Below are 19,853 nucleotides of genomic sequence, written 5' to 3'. Positions count from 1 at the left end.
GGGGGGGCCGTCAGGAATGAGAGGAGGGGTTGGATGGGGCGGCGAGGATCCGGGGGCAGTCAGAGGACAGGGAGCAGGGGTGTGTGGATGGGCACGGGTCCCAGAGGGGCCGTCAGGGAACAGAGCAGATTGGATGGGGCAGGATATGGGGGCCGGGCCACAATCCCTTCCCCTAACCAGCCCTCCATACAATTTATGAAACCCAATGTGGCCTTCAGGCCAAAAAGTTTGCCAGCCCCTGATCTAGAGGCTCCAACCAAGATCCAGGTGCTAGGTGCTGTACAAACACACAGCAAGGAGCGGTCCCTGCCCTGAAGAGCTTACAGTCAAACCAGAGAAGGCAGAGGGACTTGTCAGGGAGGTCACAGGTGGTCAGTGGCAGAGCTGCCACTTGACTCATGGGTCCCTGATGCCGAGTCTGCCGGCCTAGCCACTAGCACACTCTGCCTCTCGCAATGGGACTCTGATCTCCAGTTGTACTGCAGTGCAAATAAGGCAGAATATTAATAATGCCCCTTTTGTTAATTGCATTCTATATCATCATCCCGTGTTGTGCTTAAATACATGAGCGATACTCGGCTCTACCTTGGCTCCCATCACCCACGTCTTCACCAATCACTCGGCAAAATGATGCCTCCTTAACCCTAAGTTTTCTAATTCTAGTCAGTCCAGCAAAGGCCAATAGATCATCGAGCTTAAAGCGTATGATAACTAGAGCTGTGCGAGAACAGTGGGAAATTATGCAGTTCCAGGAAAAAAAAAATTGGTCCAAGTTGAACTGAAAAGCTGGAAATGAAATTTTTTTTCACAGCTTGGAAATATCTTGAAAAACTCCAGACTGGTAAGTGGGTTGGGAAGCTGGCCGCCCTTGGAGCCTGGGACCCTGCCCACCTGCTGGCTGGTTGGCCAGTGGGCAGGTGGGCTAGCAGGAAACCAGGCTGACTGGCCAGTCTACGTGCCATTTCCACTGAAAGTCCATTGACAGTTTCCATTGAAAGTTTCACCGGAATCGACACAGTCGCGCAGAATGTTTCACTTCCACTGAGTCAGCATTTTCCATCTGAAAACTGTTGTCGGAAAACTTTTGACCAGCTTGAATGAGAACCCTGAGCTGGCTTCAGTATTTTTATCACGTCACTTCTTAATCATCACCTCAATCTGTTTGTCAGTCCATGCCACCATCCCTCCAAGTCAGCAAACTCCTCCATTCTAGTTATCTTGCTAATCGCCTTATGGTGAATTCCCTTTGGTCTACCTGTATCCGTCGCCAATTCAGATAGGCAGGGTTGGAGACTTTATCCCAAATGCTGTCTGAGCAGAGCTTTACTCAGTGATCGCACAATATCCTTGCATTTCTGTCTTGTCCTCCTGTGCGATGGAAGCCACCGATCTACTAGCCTTTTGTACCGCTGGGACATGCAAAGTTGGATTTGTCAGTACACTGAGTCTCCTCCTCTGTCCTTCGCTGCATTAACTGCTCTACTTCACTTCAGGGGTGCTGGGACAATTTGTATAGTGGGGGTGCTGAGAGCCATTGAACCAAACTGTAAACCCTGTATCTGAAGGAAACCAGTTCAAGCCAGGGGGTGTGGCAGCACCGCTCGTTCCAGCACTGCCATTTAAGAGCTCCTTAGCTTGGATGTCTTCTCCAAATGCATCCCTTTCCATTCATGTTCAGTTTCATATTCCACCTCTAAATCCGTTCACAGCATTTGTCAAGATTAACCCGCCAAACAGAGTGCAGCAGACCGACTCAGACATGCACAGAGATGAGGACTATGTGTTTGTGCAGCCCCTAGCACAGCTTGGTTGGGATGAAATCCACCATCGTGCAAAGGGTAGCACAAGGTTTATGCCTTACTAGTGAGGCAATAGACTTGTGTGCTGGTCCTCTCAATTTCACCCATTTGACTTCCAGGAGCGGCTCATTTTAGGACTCCCTACTTCTGGCCCAGCCTGGCGGAAGTGCTCTTGTCTGCTCGCAGAGGGGTCCGAATGCATGTAGCCGTTGGAGGGAGAAGTCTATTTTTTGGTGATCATAATAATGTGACATGCAGATAGCATCTTTCGTCAGGAAAGGTCCCAGAGCACTTCGCAAGTTGTTTATATGGATCATTCACCTTCCTCTGCAACATAAAGTCAGTGGAGCAGAGCGGCTGTGATGTTCCTCGGAGATGGGACGTCCCAGCCGTTCTGCTGCTGACCTTACACAAGTGTCTGGGGAAGGGAAGAATACGTTCTCCAGTTAAAACTCCAGGAAGGGATTTAGAGAAGGCAAACATAATTACCCAAGTTGGAATTTTGCCAGGACATCACGATTAACATCTCTACTCTTCGAACATCTGCCAAGAGAACTCTAATGATCAAGAGTCACAAGGCTTTTGTGTATCATTTGAAAGGGCAGTCTAGTGGGGCCAGCAGATCCAGGCGTGACAATACCTTTTTTCGATAGCTTGTTTGTCACTAAGCAGTGGTGCTGTTCACTTTTATGAATACAGATGGTTGAGTGGCTGGAATGGAAGCCATTGCCAGCCGGGGCGAAAGCCAGCAGAGCCTGGGGTGCATTCATCAGTTCTCTCGTCTTTGTATGGAATAAACCTTTAAAAAGTTGCTGTTTTAAAAAGAAGTGGACACCTGGCCCCCCAATGCAGCTGCCCCTGGCAAATGAAGGAGCCAGGAATCCTGATCCTGCTGTTATTTATTTCAGTTGGCATCTCAGTATCAGAAAAATGTCAACGAACAAGCAAAAATTCAGAGAGGAGCATTAAAACTGCCGAAGGGCTGGCGGGACTGATTTATGAGTATAATTCTCGTGAACTAACTATGCACATGGTGTGTTGGCCAAGCATGACTGAGGGGAAAATGTGATAGCCAACTCCAAGTGTCTGAAGAGCGTGATCACTAAGGAGAGAGAGGAGGCAGTTTGTTAACCTATTCCAAGGGGATATTATTAGTAGGAATGTCCTGGTATTAAGGAAAGGAAAATGTAGGCTGGTTATCAGGAAACAGTTCCATTTGAGCATGGAACTGTCTCCCCGAGGAAGTGGTGGAAGTCCTATTACTTGAGTCATTTGGAACTGGACTAGAAAATATACTGTAGGGAATAATCCCACATTGGCAGGTACTGGATGGGATGAGCTAACAGGACTTTCCCATATCTGATTTCTGCAATTCTGTGAGTTCCACCTGGGGAAAATGATTCTCCGGATTTCTAATCTTGGCCTGAGTGTAATGTGAGGCTCAGCGAATGCTCTGTAGAAAACTCTGGAAAAGGTTCCATGGAGAGATGTTCTGCTTCCATAGGTTGGAATTCTGTCATCTTTTCTGCTGGCTGTTAAAGGGCTTGAACTGACAGCCCTGAACAAGCTCCCCCTTCCCTGGAAGGCGGCTCAGCCCTGACCTACAAGTGGAGAAAATCGAGTTCAGCCTCAGTGATCTGATCAGTCCTTAGCCTTTGCGTTCTCTGTGCTGCTGGCCCCGGGTGTCTGGCTTGAGTTACTCCAAACCCTTCTTTGCTAAGATATTTATTGCCATTCTGGAGCCAAGTCAATCTTCCTAAGCTTTCCCCATGGCCCTGCATGCTTGGCACCCTAGGCAAACTCACCGGGGCCGTTAGCACCGCATGTTTGCAGTCGGACATCCGCTCATAACAGGTCCCAGCCCCATTCTACTGCCGCACAGAGGCTGCAGCTAAAATCAGCAGTCAAGGGTTAACGTTCTCCCCAGCAAACCCTCAGACCTCTATCTCCAGCCACACCCTCCTGCAGTGCCCAGCAAAGTCCAGTTATTTCACCAATGTGCAGGCTGCTCCTTGGCTCATCTGGTAATAACCCATGAAAACGAACTCTCCTGGGGGAACATTATTGCTCAAGGAACTGGGTTTTTGCCACAGAGCCTTTCACCTCCAGGTCACTGGATTGAAACCAGTCCTGATGAGACATGATTGGCTGTTCCAGGCTGACAGCTGTTTGGTAGCCCATAGGGGAAATATGTTTGTTGCCTCGGTCTGATTCATAGTGGACTAGCGTCCCCATCGCAACAATTAGGTTGACACAACAATCTAGTTGACACCCCCCAACACACACCCAGAAGAGAGTCCAAGAACTGAATTGACTAAGGGGATTGAACTTGCCCTTTGAGGGAATCCTTCCAGGTCACAGTGAAGTGTGTTGGTTGGAGGGCATGTTGAAGCTTGCCCTGATGCAGCCTGGTTGGTGGTGGTTTTGTGCATAGAGAGAGGACTTTGGGGTCCGATTCTCAAAAGCACTCAGCATTGGCTTAATTCGGCACCCAGTAACATCAAGGTTAAAACTCCCCCTGACTTCAGCAAGAGCTGCATACAGCATTGCGCGCGTCTGAAAATCCCCAGCCGTCTCTGGCACCCCTCAGTCCAGAAGGAGGAAGCTGGATTGGGGGAGGAGGGGATGCAGTTCTTTATAACCATGGGGCCTTTAGCCAGTCTCTTGTTCATTCATGTGCCCGGGCAGAGTTCCTCTGGGCAGTGTCCTTTGGACCTGTTCTCTGCCCGGTGTCCCCCTCTGCATTGCTTGTTTTGATTCTGTGACCTGCACCCCCTTGCCTATCTTGACATTCGTTGTCCTCCATAATCTGTTGCTTTTTGGACTCTGTGGCCCCTCCCTGATTTGAGGGGTGGGACGGTTGTCGTTTTGGTAGGCTCCACCCACCAACTCAGGGTTCAAGAAGGCTGGCACCTTTGTCCAATGCCAAATTCACTTAAAAAACCAAAGCACGCTTTAAATAATGATCATATGGCCATGCTGACAGCTCACCTAGGGGGACCAGATGTCCCGATTTTGGGGGCTATTTTTATATAGGCTCCTATTGCCCCCCCACCCCCTATCCTGATTTGTTACACTTGCTATCTGGTCACCCTAATCTCACTTCTGGTTTCGCGCTCTGTGTGTGATCACAATCTCTCCAGATAAGGAACAGGCCATATATGTGCATTTATACACACGAAATGTTCAGCGTCTCAGCTTTTTCCACACAAACATCTCGGGGCAGGGGGAGGGAAGGGGGAGGTTATGACTTTCACTGTGAAGTGTCACATTGTTGAAATGAGAAATTCTTCTCGGTTTTCCATTTGCCCTAGTGACCTCGAAGAGGCTCCAGTCTGGTCTGCTGGTGAAACGTGCCGTCGGAGGCGCTTTAAGCAGAACGACGGGAGGGAGGGAGACGGAGTAACAGAAAGGCAGGGAGAATGTGATGAATCTGTCTTTGCCTTTTTAAAATTGACACCACTGGCGTCATGAGAAGCAGGGGTGGATGAACCAGTCTGGATAGTCTCTTACGAGACGTTGCCTTAATGGCCTCTTGAAGGACTTTGTCAAAAACATTTGGAAAGTCCAAATAAACGTATTCATTCATCAATTTTATGGTCTCATGGGACCCTAACGATCATCTAGTCTCACCTGCTGTCTAACAGAAGCCAAAACCTTTCAGGGAGGGTAGAATCAGATCAACCCACCACATTAATTTCACACATGCCACCAGACATTCATTCTGGACCAGTACAAGATTTGAACCCATGCCCTATAGGCGATGGGCACCATCCCCGTATCCCACCTGATGAGCTGTTCATCTCCCCTCTCCTGCTCTTTGTCATTTCATTCTTCCTCCACAATGATTTTGCCCCACACAAAAGATTTCTAAGCACTTTGGGATGGTACATTTTTGGCTGAATAATCATTGGTGCTAATCCTCCTGAAAAGTCGAGATTCGTTAACATTTTCACTAATGGCCAGCAACTGTCCAGATACTGGCGGCTAATGGATAACAGGAATCTGCAGGCTCAGTGGTTTTACTATGCAGTCTGCGGAGGTTTGCTTACCCCGAACGCTGTCTGAATTGGGATCGTTCCAGGAGCCCCTGGAAGAATCCAGCTCATCCCGTAGAATCTATCTCCCGACTGGGCCTTGTGGAATTCTGCAAGCAGCCCTGCCAAGTCTCGCTGCAGATGAAATGGAAGGTGCAATGTCCTGCTTTGGTTTTAACCCTTGTGTTTTGAAGGATTTTTCAGTATGTGTCAAGGGGAGTGTTAATTCCTCTCCTCCTCTTTGTGAAAACTCGCTATATTTCAGCGCTCCCAGCTGGAGAGCCCTGGAAGGAGCTAGAGAAGAAGGGCCCTTGAGAGCCAGGGGTCCTTTCCCATTGACAGACAGATTCAGGGTAGATTATACCAGATACCACGGGAAATTTGTATTTCAGAAACATTCACTCAGTATTTTTCTTTACTGGCTGCCCGACATGTCTCTGTCATGTGGCTGTGCACTACCTTAGAGGCAGGTGAAGTGATTACTCGTTCTGCAAAGCACTTTGGGGTCTTTCAGGATAAAAGGTGCATTTATTTATATAGCAAGAGAGAATAATAATAATCATAATAATTAATAATGTACTGGGATAGAAGAGACAGGCACTGCCCCAAGGTGCTGCAGCTACGTGCATCCGGCTTGGACTGTTTTTGCATAATTACCCCCGCCCGTAAACCATCCCGGCTTCCCTTAGGCTCCAGATTAACATCCTAGCTGCAGTCCACCCGCATCCTAGCAATTGCAGGATCAGGGGTGTAGGTCTGGTCTGTGCAGGTAGTGTTAGTTGGCACAGCCTTGCATGCATCCACACTTAATTCTGCGTCCTGCTCACACAGCTATTCCCCTACTCCCGAGCAACGTACAACCCTCTACCAGCAGAGTGCCGATGTGGACGTAGAAGTACCAGTATGAGCAGTCCTCCGACAACAATCCCACAGTGCAACTGTCCCTTCAGCACTGCACTGCCTGGTAAAGGCTTTGAACCCTGCTGCCCATGGGTGTCACATGTACTTCTGGGCAGTAACACTGACAGACTCCAGGAATCAGCAGGTGGGCTTGAACCTGAGGTCTATGGAGCTTCGGGCATCAGTCTCTACTGCGTGAGCTAAAAGCCACGGGGCTCTTAGCCAGAGCTGCAGCAGACTCATTAATTTCTAGATCAGTGGTTCTCAACTGAGGTATATGTACCCCTGGGGGTATGCAGCGGTCTTCCAAGGGGTACAGCAACTCATCTAGCCGTTTGCCTAGTTTTACAACAGGCTACATAAAAAGCACTAGCAAAGCCAGTACAAACAAAAATTTCATCCAGACAGTGAGTTGTTTATACTGCTCTATACACTAGAATGTAAGTACAATCTATATTCCAGCTGATTTATTTTATAACGATAGGGTAAATGAGAGAGTCAGCAATTTCTCCGTACGAGTGCACTGAGACGCTTGTGTGTTTTTGCGTCTGATGTTGTAAGCAAGTCGTTTTGAAGTGAGGTGAGACGTGGAGGTCCGCAAGGCAAATCAGACTCCTGAAAGGGGGACAGGAGTCCGGAAAGCTGGAGCGCTACTGCTCTAAGTGCCACTAGAGGGGGACAAAGCACCACATCCAGCAGCCATGGGTTACACATGCCTCCCATTTTAAAAGCTCAGTGGGTTGCTGCCAGCAACGATCTGTTACCTGCTCCATAGGTGCTGGAACCGGGGGCGCTGCCGCACCCCCTGGCTTGAAGTGGTTTCCATCAGATACAGGCTTTACAGTTTGGTTCAATGGCTCTCAGCCCCCCACTGTAGAAATTGTTCCAGCGCCCCTGCTGCTATCTTTCTCATCTCTGCAAGCATGGCCCCTGCTCAGCCTCCTGCTGCTGCATGGCCCAGGAGTGAGATTCTGGATCGTCTTGGCCTGTGGGCAGAGTAGCATGTGCAGGCCCAGCTGCGGCACTCCCGCAGGATCGGGGGAAGTCGGTGGGAGCTGCGGGGGCTAAGCCCCTTGCAAGAAAGGCCCAAAATCATGTAAGGCCAGGGTCAAACGTGCAAATTCCTGGGTTCACAACTGCAGTGAAGTGGGCAGAGCTTGTGTGAATGTTTCTGCTCCAGAGGGCAGATGTGACACTTCCTTCTGGCTCTTGAAAAATAAGTCGTATTGTCCTGCAACCAAAGGAAATTTAACCAGGATCCACTTTCCATTGATGCCACTGGGAATTTTGCCATGCCCTTTGATGGGAGCAATATCAGACCTGAGATGAGCTACCACCAAAGTAATGTTTTACTGTCAGATTCCCATGCAGAATTTGGCCTAGGAGCATTAAATGTCTTTAAAAAAATCCAAGGGAAGATTTTTAGCCAGCACCAGCCAACCATGCGTTTTCCATTGGACAGTAGCTGAACTTCCAAGCTGACTTTGTGCCTGTTCGTTCATGTATTATCCGTGCACTTGTGGAACTTGAGAAAAGTTGAATAAAGATGCATGGCCATATTCACCATTGCAGTCCCGCAGAGGCGCTGGAACTGGGGATGCTACCATACCCCCCTGGCTTGAAGTGGTTTCCATCATATGCAGGGTTCACAGTTTGGTTCGATGGCTCTCAGCCCCCCCCCCCACTATACAAATTGTTCCAGCCCCCCTGCACTCCAACTGCTTTGCACTGCCCCAGCAGTTATAAATCCACTTTAGCTGGTCAATTCCCCAGGCTCATGGCTCCTTTGTGTCAGCAGAGCACGGTAAAGCAGCCAGCGCGTACTGGTGAACGTGACCCTGATTAGTTATAAACCCAAAGAACTCTCCTGCACCTGGTCTGGTGCTTGAATGATAGGCCTCCCCCGGAGAAATGCCTTGCAGCAGGGAGTCCCAGGTCTTGACTTGAGCTTGCACTCCGGGGTTAAAAATAGCAGTGGAGACATTCCCCATTTGGACTATGAAACCCAGGCTCTAAGACTCTCTGCTGCGGTGGTTTTGTTGCATTGTCGCCATACCATAAGGAAATTAGGCACCTGAATCCCACTGAAAGTCAATGGGCCCCTAATTCCCTTCGGCTCCTTTGACATCCCAGCCTATGTGGGAGTTGTGAGGAGAACTGGATGAAAAATGGTTTCCCCGTCCTGTGAAAATTTTCAATATATCAAAAAACTTTCCCAACCGGAATTGGGACAAAAAGGCCAAATCTCAAAAATGTCAGGAGGGGAATGTTCAAGTCAATTGAAATGTTTCATTTCAGATAGAGAGACACAGGTGGGTAAGGTGATGTCTCACCAACAGAAGTTGGTTCAATAAAAGATATTGCTTCAGGCACCTTGTCTGTCTAATATCCTGGGACCAACATGGCTACAACTACACCCAAGAACATAAGAGCGGCCAGACTGGGTCAACCAAATGTCCATCCAGCCCAGTCTCCTGTCTTCCGACAGTGGCCAGTGCCAGGTGCCCCAGAGGGAATGAACAGAACAGGGAATCATCAAGTGATCCATCCCCTGTCGCCCATTCCCAGCTCCTGGCAAACCAAAGTCATTTCAATTTTGACAGTTTTTATTTTTTAAATTGTTAGTCTCATTTTTAATTTTGAAAGGAAAAGTCATTTTAAACTGGAACGCTGGAGATTTTTGTTTATAAATGTTGAAATGTTCTGTTTTGACCATTTGAAAACTTTTTTTGGCTACTTTTTCTAGCCATAAAATTAGTCGAAACTGGCCATTTTCCGCAAAAAGTTTCCAATTCAACTCATTGGTGTTTGTTGACCCAAAACCCACTGTGTTTGAAAAAAGCCCAGCCAGGTCTCTCTGGGAGTGCTCAGCACCCTTGAAAATCAGGCCATTGATTTAGGTGCCATAATATGGAAGGACGGGATGTTCAAAAAGCCTATGGGAGTTAGGCACTCAGTCCTACTGAAATTTAATGGGAGCTGGTTCCTTCGGAACTCTTGAAGAATCCTACGCTAGTGGGCTGGGTTTGCAAACAGTGAGGCCAGATTAAGAACAATTCAAGGCAGCAGCGAATGTAGGGCCTGACTTTCATTTACACCACGGGGCCTTAATATAAATAAGAATCAAACTTCCTGTGCTTAGTCTGCTTTGAAATACTGAGGCTGGTTACGGAGCCGTGGGGGATGGGTAGTGCACAGAGGAGAGACCTGAAAGCTTCGATTTTGGTTGAGCTTCTAATGGGGGCAAACGTAAGAGCAAGCCAGCGCAGAACTAATCATCAGCTGGGACTAACAGCAAAAACAGATCAGCTGAGCCCACCGGGGCTGCTCCTTGAAGACCCTGAAGTCATATGCTTAATTTATAGTTGAGGCGCAGCTTAATCGGCAGCCAACACAATTAGTGCAAGAGCTGATTAATATTCACACCCGTAGCGAGTGATCTTTAAATGCAGGCTGGGACCCCTGTCAGTAGATCCTCGGGTCATTGCGAGGGCTGACTCCTCACATCCAAATTGTTGCCCTGTGAGCCTGGAGGAGAGCATACCACTGACGCCGTTTTCTAAGCAGAAGATTTTTTTTCCTTTCTTGTTCATCTCCAAAGATGCGTGTAAAACTCACATTAACGCACACGCTTAAAAGACACGTTCGTGGGCTCTCCCCTCTTTTTTTTAGAGGGCAGCATTAAGACACCAGGGGGAAAAGGTTCAAACTTCATCAGCTCTGCTGCACTTGCAAAACGTTCTGGGCACTGACATGCAAGCGGATGTTTGCACGAGACCAGCATGCATTTGTGCAAAGCAGGTGACTCCGTGAAAACGGATGTTGGTGTACGCTAGTTGCTGTTTCTTGTGTGAAAGGGTCCGTTTTGAGTGTGCAAACGCACTGTTAATTTTTTGCAGGCGGGGCCCATCATTTGTGGAAGTGGCTTGGATGCTGAATTTTGAAGTATCCAGCCCTTAACATCTGCTGCATGGCAAAGGCTGAGAAACATTTTTAGCCCTGATTCAGGGAAACTATTAAGCATGTGCTTACGTTTCATTGTGCTTACGCCCCAGGAAGCCAATCTTACGTGCTGCCTTGAATTGGGATGGTCTCCTGTCCGCATTGGCCATTCTTAAGGCTTAGACCCAGCTGCTCATGGACTAAATTCCCATTGCCAGTCTGCCCTGCAGTCCTCTTGCTGCATGTTGTGCACATGCCCAGGGTATGTCTACAGGCAGAGCTGGGTGGGGGGGTGATTCGCAGCTCGAGGAGACCTACTGGTCCTAGCTCTCATCGCACCAACGTGTAGCCACAGCTTCACAAGCAGCGGGAGAGGCTAGGTATGGTCTGGGATGGGGTGTCCCAGAGGAATCTCAGATCCCCCCATAGATCCCACCTCCTGTGCTGCAAACCACACCCTAGCGAGGAGGATCCCTCTGTGCCCAAACAGCTGACAATGCCACAGCAGAACTGTCATCGCGGCAACCCTACCTAGTTGATCTCGGGGATACTTTGAAATAGTAAAATGCTTTGTGATAGTTGATGGTCTGACAGACAAATAACCAGCCTGTCTGAGTTGTCGTACTGCCCAGAGATGACAGCCGATTACCACCCAGTTCCACGCTAGCAGCTAGCTGGAGGCAACACATTAAAAATGGCAGGGAGCTTCGAGCTCCTAACATTGAGGGTGCTTCTGTTACATCTCGTTGGCCCATGCGCAGAGTGAGGGCATGTGCTGTGATAGTGGTCAGGCCTGAAAGCTACGTCCCCCTGGGCTGGGTCAGTACTGGACTGGGAGATTTTTAAGGGACGTTAGGCTCATGAACTGGCATTTCCAGTTCACTAGGAGGCCCTGTTCCCTCTGGATCCCTCTGCCCATGCTCCTCCGGGGCAGTAGGGATGCTAGGGGTGGAGACTTTCAGAAAAGGCGCATCGCCTGGGCCATCATGTGTGGTCATCAAAGATCCATGGTGATTCTTACATAAACAGGGGTATTTAACCACCATGTACGTGGCAAAATATCCACTTGGATAAGAACATTTTTTCTGCCTCTCCCTGCAGTTTCACATGGCATCATTCACTTGCTGAGTTTTGTGCTCTGTTAAGAACGGTTGCTGTTTCACCCCAGAGCGAGCTGCATTTCATCGGTAGCTGAAGCAATCCCAGTGCAGTGTGTGAGGTAAAAGGCATTGAAAGATCAGTATCACTAGACAATGCAGATTTATCTTAGGGACTTAGCTGGCCTCTATCACTGCAGTATCCATGCCCCCCACAATCTTTAATATGTTTATTTTCACAGCCCCCCTCTGAGGTAAAGCAGGGCTGTTCACCACCTTTTTCAGAGGAGAACTGAGGCACCAAGTGTCTGATATAAGCTCACACAGGGAGTTTGGAGTAGAGCAGGGAATTGGACTCTGATCTCCCAAGACCTAGGCTGATGTTCTAACCACTGGCCCATCCTCCTCCTTTAGGACCTGTCCTTTCCAGGAGAGCGTCTAGCATTCCTTCTTTTCTCCCGCTGCAACTAATGAATAAGTGACATGAACCTCGTTCTCCCCTCCCCCATACCGGCTGCTTGTATCTACAGTAGAACCTCAGAGTTATGAACACCAGAGTTACGAACTGACCGGTCAACCACACCCCTCATTTGGAACCGGAAGTGCACAGTCAGACAGCAGCGGAGATCAAAAAAAAGCAAGTACAGTACAGTACTGGGTAAATGTAAACTACTATCAAAATAAAGGGAACGCGGCGTTTTTCGTCTGCATAGTAATGTTTCAAAGCTGAATAAGTCAGGGTTCAGTTGTAAACTTTTTGAAGAACAACCGTATGTTTTTGTTCAGTTACGAACAATTCAGAGTTCTGAACAGCCTCCATTCCCGATGTGTTCATAACTCTGAGGTTCTACTGTACTTGTTTCCTAGACCATAATCTCTTTGGGTCAGGGACCAACGTTTCCTTCCAAGGATGTAAGGTGCCTTGCAAATGGGCCCTCGATCAGGGCCTGGGGGTGGTATTGCAATAGAAACGAAATCATTGATGATAATTAGTCAGGATGAACTAAATTTAAAAATACAGATTAACCACTGGGAGGCAGAGGGAATGATCCCAGACAGACACATGATACACTATGCAGCAGAAGTCATAATGCTGACAGTCCGTATGTTGCAGTCTGTCTAATACTTCGTGATGGTAGCTGGGATTAACAACGGTTCATAGAAAAGCAGGTGCTCTACAACATATGTGGAATTTCAAGTTATTTCATATTGATTCCCCACATTCTGTCTAGAAAGCCACATCCCAGTGGCCCCAAGACCGGTGTCCTGCAACACACTTACATAGGTCTTCACCTAGATGGATATCAGCAAATACAAGCTTCTCTCTCTTCCCGCCCCCACTCCTCCCCCAGTAAAATGGTTCAACCCTGACCTACAAGGCCATCATTAGGGGTGACAAATGGTTCAGTTCCAATGGCCTGGCCAGTCCCTGACCTCTTTGCTTCCTGTGCTGCTGGCCCCATGCGGCCAAGGTTTGTGTTAGTCAAGACCCAGCCTTGCTAAGATATTTACTGCCATTCTTGAGCCAAGCCAATCTTCCCAAGCCTTTGCCACTTCGGTGCTGCCTGACGTACCCAGGACGCAGTGCGAAACGTGACATGGCCCTTAACCCGGGTCCCATGAACGTCATGATTACAGGCTGACTTCTCAGTGGGACATCTGCTCGTAACAGGTCCCAGCACAGAGGCTGCAGCAGAGATAGGTAACCAAGAAAACCCTCTGCCCGCTCCTTCATTTCCCAGGCATTGGCCAATTAAAGGACAAATGTGCCCAGGGCATTGGTTGGTTAAAAGACAGGTGCCCAAGGACAGGAGTGACCTTGTCATGTTTTGTCTTGGTGGAAAAGAACCTTTATAAAATGTCATAAAACCCCCAAGTTAACACTTAATGCAATTGTGGCCTCATGCCTATTTGTTTATGAAATTGTGTCTTCCTCAATTGTGAGGCCAGAGCATTTTACAGGAATATCAGCATGGCATACAGGAAGCTTTGCCACTCCTCCACACCAGTGGAGAAAGGATGATGAATGGAAAAAATACAGAAATCAGGCACGGATGACAAAAATCTGCTTAGATCACCTAATCCCACCCCCCTGCCAAGATAGGAGCCTTCCCTGTGATCTTTTCTCCAGATCTTTGTCCTGATCTACTTATAATTGACCCACCTTGATGGGGTTTCCACTGCTTCCCTTGGGAGCTTATTCCACGGTCTAACAAATCTGACCGTTAAGAAAGGTTTCTGGAAACTTAACCTCAAATTTCCTTCGTTCCATTTTTTTCCATAACCAAGCTCGAATTGATGGGATTTTGCAATGTTGCCTGTCTTCACTAGACAAGTGCAGAGCAAGATGAGATGGCAAATAAATTTAGGGAAATAGATGAAAATTTGCCAACAGCCTGTCTTGTGGAGTATAGTTTATGTCGATATTTGTAGGTGGAGAGCCTACGAAGGCCCCCTCTTTAAAGGTGTTCGTGAACAGGTGTCAGGGAATCTCAGCCATGCTGTCATTCCTGTATTGCTAACTGGGACCAGGGCTTCTGGCTAGATCCCAGTTAGATGGGAGAAAAGGCTCTGGAGATGAGTCCTGGTATGGAAAAGTTTGAGAGCCACTGGGTAAAAGGATGTCAGGCCATTTTAATCCCTACCCCAAGCTGTCTAACTCCCCTCTGTTTTAAAAGAAAACTCAGAGGGCCTGAAACACTCTAACCTTCCTCCAGTTTTGTTCTGCTGCACCACTCCTGAAATCAACAGAGCCAACCCTAGGGTGAAACTGGAGCCATGCAGCGGTGAATCGGGCTCAGTGCATTTGCAGTGATACTTAACAGGCCCTCAGTGCTCTGAGGATGTAGAGAAAGATATAAGGAGAAGGGACCACACACTGTAGCTTACCTGACTCTGCAGATGGGGCGAGGGTCTCGGCTGGATTTCTTTACATCAAATACGCAGAACGAAAGCGAACGATATTCCTGGGTGTAAAAGCAACGTAATGGCTTCAGAAGAGAGCGAGAGGGAAACAGGCCACATCCCATCCCCTCTGCTGACTGACATTCGCAAACCCCCGCCTATAGGTTTCTTTGAAATGTGACCTATTTCCTTGTCGCAAAGACAGGAAAGGAAAGAAGAGAAAAAAACTCCGCAGCGCTGAAGGGGTACAGAGTTCTGAGAACCAGCCCGACATGGTTGCATAACTGCCTGGTACGGAGGAAAAGAAAATCAAATGTGCCCTGCCTGGGGAGCAAAGTTCATCCACGGAGCAGATGCCATCCGGGAAATGGGCCCTTTGGCACAAATGCACCTTGCTAACATGCCACAGCCCTTCACTTGGAAATCACTGGGGGGCTAGAGCGCAGGGAATCTGCGCCTGGCCGCTCCACTGAGACCGCCAGGAAAGGGCCATTTGTATTGCCCCACTAATGGCTTTTTGGGATCTGACACCCGTTGTAACGACGCTGGTTCTGGCGGGACCCAACTGAGAGTGCTAATTCAGGACCAATTGCTTAAAGCAGGGCAGTTACAGCCCAAGGCTGGGGGTTTTCCACCTCTAAGGCAAACCAAACCAGCCAGATAGAGAGGACTTTGGATTCACCCCACTGGCTAACCACAAGTCACAAGCAATTCCCTTAGACACTCCAGTTTGCTAGTATCACCACCAGTGCCACTCGTTATGGGGATGAATGGTTATGAAAACCAGTGCCCCAGTAAAAGAAAAAAGGTTCTCTTGATCCCAAAGGACCAAGCCCCAGACCCAGGTCAATATACAAATCAGATCTTACCCACAAATCACGCTGTTGCCAACCCTTTAGAATCTAAAGGTTTATTCATAAAAGGTAAAAGATCTAGGTGAGAGCTAGAATTGGTTAAATGGAAGCAATTACATACAGTAATGGCAAAGTTCTTGGTTCAGGCTTGTAGCAGTGATGGAATAAACTGCAGGTTCAAATCAAGTCTCTGGAACATCCCCAGCTGGGATGGCTCATCAGTCCTTTGTGTAGAGCTTCCGTTTGTAGCAAAGTCCCTCCCGAGGTAAGAAGCAGGATTGAAGACAAGATGGAGGAGCTGCAGCAGCTTTTTATAGTCTCTTGCCATGTGGGTCTCTGCTTTCTTTGTCCCAAGGACGAGCTGTCCATCACACGGCATGGAAAAACCTCAGAGTTCTGCCTAGAGGCATGTCCCTGCATGTCTTGCTGAGTCACAAGGTGTATCTGCTGTCTCTCAGTGGGTCCGTTGTGTAGCTGATGGCCCTTAATGGGCCATCAAGCAGGCTAGGCAGAGCTGACACCAACTTGTCTGGGGTGTAACCCAGAAGCACAGCACAAGTTTGAAATACAGACAGTATAGAACCAATACCTATAACTTTAAATACAAAAATGACTCATGCACACAGAGAGCATAATCCTAACCAGCAAACCACAACCTGGTCTTAGACACCTTATTTGACCCCCTTTATACAAGATTTGGTGCCACGACAGGAGCTTGGTTGCCACAATGATCTATATGGTTACAGTTCATGTCAATAACGTCACACCTGTCCACTAAGAGCTGATCTGAGATCCACCAAATCCATTTCAGGCTGATCAGCCTCAGATGGGAAAGACTTGGGGTTACCCCTGCACTGGCTGTAAATCCCTGTCTGAGAGGTGAAAGGCCCCACATCCCATTACCCATCCAGCCATCTCGACTCTATTTGTCAGCAGGCAGACCTCGCCTCCTTATGAGAAAAGCTCTATGTACCTTTACAGGCGGTAGCAGTAATAACAGTAGCTCATTGCGAGCACCCAGAAGGCACGTCGGGAGGATCTCATTCTGCTCAGTGCTTCTTTCTCCGTGGTCTCAGAACAGTGACCAAGCTTTGGCTTTGTTCATCTTCCGTGCTGCTGCATGGAAAAGACCCAGGATAACGGTCCCAGTCCTTTGGCTCACAAATCCCCTTGCTGCCGTTTCACTGAGCATGCTGCAGGTATTTCACATCCTGGTTCCCCCAGAGCCCCACCGGTGCTGAAGGAGGCAACGGCTCCTTGCCTTGGAAATCTTGGTCCTGTGGATGCATTTTGGTTTATCCTGTTCCTCCTTCAGATGGCTTTGTTGAGCCCTCTCTGAAAAGGCGCGCCGCAAAGTCCCTGTCTACACCACAGTCACGGTGTGGGGAACAGAGCTTAGCACCTTTTGCCTCCAAAATCCCAGCCTTTGAGGATGTAGGAGATGCTGCATTGGCTCTTAGTTGTATTTGGGATTTGGTCCTCTTCATAGGCCGCCTTCCACAGAGGGCAGCACAAGCTTCTGAACAGATCTGACTCAATCCACTAGAGGGCAGTGGGCACATAGTCCCTTCCACCATACGAAAACCAGCCTGGGCCTCCCCAGTGACCGACATGGTCAAATAACTCCTGGGTTTGGTTTCTGTCTGTTTAAGGAAGGGGGCTGAGATGTTTAGTGGAGGGGTTCTGAACCTGGGCGGGTCACAACCACCCTGCCCTTCTCAGATTGGTCCGAGCTATATCCCAGCTAGATTTGGAGGGTGATTCCGGGGGGAGTCCCGGTATGGAAGAGGGGAGAGGGTGCAGGTATGGAAAATGTTGAGATACACTGGTCCGGTAGTTTGAGGTTTAATCCACTGATGTTTTAAGGTCCTCGGATGCGTGCAAACAAGGTCCTAGGACGGAAAGCATATGACAGACCAGCTACCCATGAATGTTTCTCCTCACCACCACCCCCCGCCCCCATGGGGTTTTATTGCTAGGTTTCAATCTGGGATTTCTTTTCTCACATTTAATTCTGCAGCAGCATGAGATTGTGACCACCAGCCTATATTAAAGGTTTAACACTAAACACAGGACTGCTACGCTGCATAGCATCCCCACTCAAAACTTCATAGCCTCAGTAGGGATAGGACCCAGATCTTCCTGCTTACCAAGGAAGCAGTGAATTTGCACTAAAGGGAAGCCAGGGATATCTCTCGGTAGTATAGGACAGTGGCTCTCAACCAGACTATTGTACCCTTTTAGGAGTCTGATTTCTCTTGTGTACTCCCCAAGTTTCACTTCACTTAAAAACTACTTGCTTACAAAACCAGACATAAAAATACAGAAGTGTCACAGCGCACCATTACTGAACGATTGCTGATGACTTTATTTTTACCATGTAATTATGAAAAAAATCAATTGAAATATAAATATTGTACTTATGTTTCCAAGTACAGTGTATATAGAGCAGCATCAACAAGTCGTCTGTATGAAATTTTCATTTGTACTGACTTCGTTAGTGCTTTTTGTCTAAAATAGGGAAATATCTAGATGAGTCGATGGACCCCCTGGAAGAGCTCTGCGTACCCTCTGGGGGTATGTGTACTTCTGACGCACAGCTGGGCAATTCTGATTCCTCCAGGAGAGGACAGTGGTGTGTATGCACGCACGCGCGCACACACACACACACACACACACACACAGAGCTCATGTCTCTGCAAACACGTTCACAGCCCAGTTACTGTCTAAGCCCTAATTACACAACACATCACAACCACACCAGTCAGTCCCACAGCCCCTGCAACAAGATGACAGAAACATACATCCAGAACTTGGCAGCAGAATGCATACTTTAGCAAGAAATGTTCACAGTCCTGCAAGCCTTCCAACAAAATATAGCAGGGTGACATATTTTCATACATTAATCCCAGACCCATCAATATAATCCATAAATGATTCCCATATGTTTGCCCATCACCCTCCTCTGTCTTGTGCTTTATAAATCACCGTCTCCAGCGACGCTGTGTAAATCAGCCTTGCTACCTCCCATTCTGTTGCCTTAAAACAGTTCTCTCTGCCACCACTGAGAGCTGAGACGCCTTCCTTAATTCAGTGCGCTTCAGGCCAGAACTATGATTAAGGATGCACGCGGCTGGATTAGCTGCCGTGTCCAACAGCCTCAGCCAGAGCCTGTCCACTGGATCTCGTGGGCTTTGGGTCTGGCCTCCTGCAGATTCTTGGATTTTTAACAACCCAGCGTCCTCTCAAGTTGCCCCAGGAGACCGTCCACGTGCATCGATATCTATGCTTTGGCCAGCTGAGGAAGACAAGATGATATCCATGAATCAGGGCCTCATGGGGGAAAAAGTAACGCACAAAAAAACTCAGGGGAACCGGGTCATCTGGATTCAAAATCAACAGGCTGATGAGGTGAGGAAGGGAAGCCTAGTGGTTGGGGAACTAGCCAGGGGTTTGGGAGGCTTGGGTGGCAAATCACATTGTTTCTTTGGGCCTCAGTTCCCCGTCTATGAAATGGGGATGTCCTACCTGCTGGGTGTTGAGGATAAATCCATTAACAATTACGAGGTGCGTAGAGATTCTGGTAACTGAGACGGTATAAGTACCATAGCATTCCATAAGTACCAGGCCTCGGGGCCTGTCAACTCACTCTGATTGCACACACCGGTGGAAACGGAGCCGCTCCCGATATACATTGGGAGATCAGAGTCAGGCTTTGGTCTGATTATCCCAAAGGGCGCTGCGGTAAGGGGTGTTCTTAAAGGGTCCCAGTGTTGCTGAAATCCTTTCCTGGGAACTGATCAAAGGACGCAGAGGAAGGAAGCCAGCTTTGTATAACAGGAAAAATGGAGGTATTTGCACATGAGGGAAGTGAACCATCAAGCTGAATTTCAGTGTGCGCAAGGGACTACTGCCATCTCAGTGTGTTATTACGTGCAGGATGCTGCACAGTACAGGGTCCGGAGGGTGATTGAACATACCAACCTTACTGTCAGCCTGAGCCAGTCATTGCCTGTTTAGCCTCAGCCAAGGGCCCTTTCTCTCCATGGTATTAGCCTGCACATATGTCCTTGTTCAAAGCCCCCATTAGGCCGGGGCAATAAGCCACGTCCCCTTCCGGCCACGCTGTCAAAGCCATTGGTCATTCGATAACACTTCCAGACTGGGTCTTTGTTCTCCCTAGTGACAATACAACTTTGGAGGTGTAGTTCGGGTGACGTCAAGTGACCTGCACCAAACACATTTAATCACCTCCATGACAAGGAATACCTGAGATTAATGAAACTGATCGCATTTTTTTAAAAAATGGGATCTATTTCT

General features: G+C 48.3%; 2 protein-coding genes across 2 annotated transcripts in view; one reads left to right on the top strand and one right to left on the bottom strand.

The window, feature by feature from the left end:
• LOC120391677 (tyrosine-protein kinase ZAP-70) overlaps positions 1-14,825 on the bottom strand; it is a 44,517-nt gene extending 29,692 nt beyond the window's left edge. Inside the window, exon 1 of the mRNA XM_039515617.1 lies at positions 14,665-14,825. The gene's annotated coding sequence lies outside the window, so the exon portion shown is untranslated. The remainder of the gene's footprint in view (positions 1-14,664) is intronic.
• ADAMTS10 (ADAM metallopeptidase with thrombospondin type 1 motif 10) overlaps positions 1-19,853 on the top strand; it is a 132,592-nt gene that overhangs the window by 5,899 nt on the left and 106,840 nt on the right. The window lies entirely within an intron of this gene.

The sequence above is a fragment of the Mauremys reevesii genome, linkage group 26, assembly GCF_016161935.1.
Source record: "Mauremys reevesii isolate NIE-2019 linkage group 26, ASM1616193v1, whole genome shotgun sequence".
Lineage (NCBI taxonomy): Eukaryota > Metazoa > Chordata > Testudines > Geoemydidae > Mauremys > Mauremys reevesii.
This window is presented reverse-complemented; position numbering and strand designations above follow the sequence as displayed.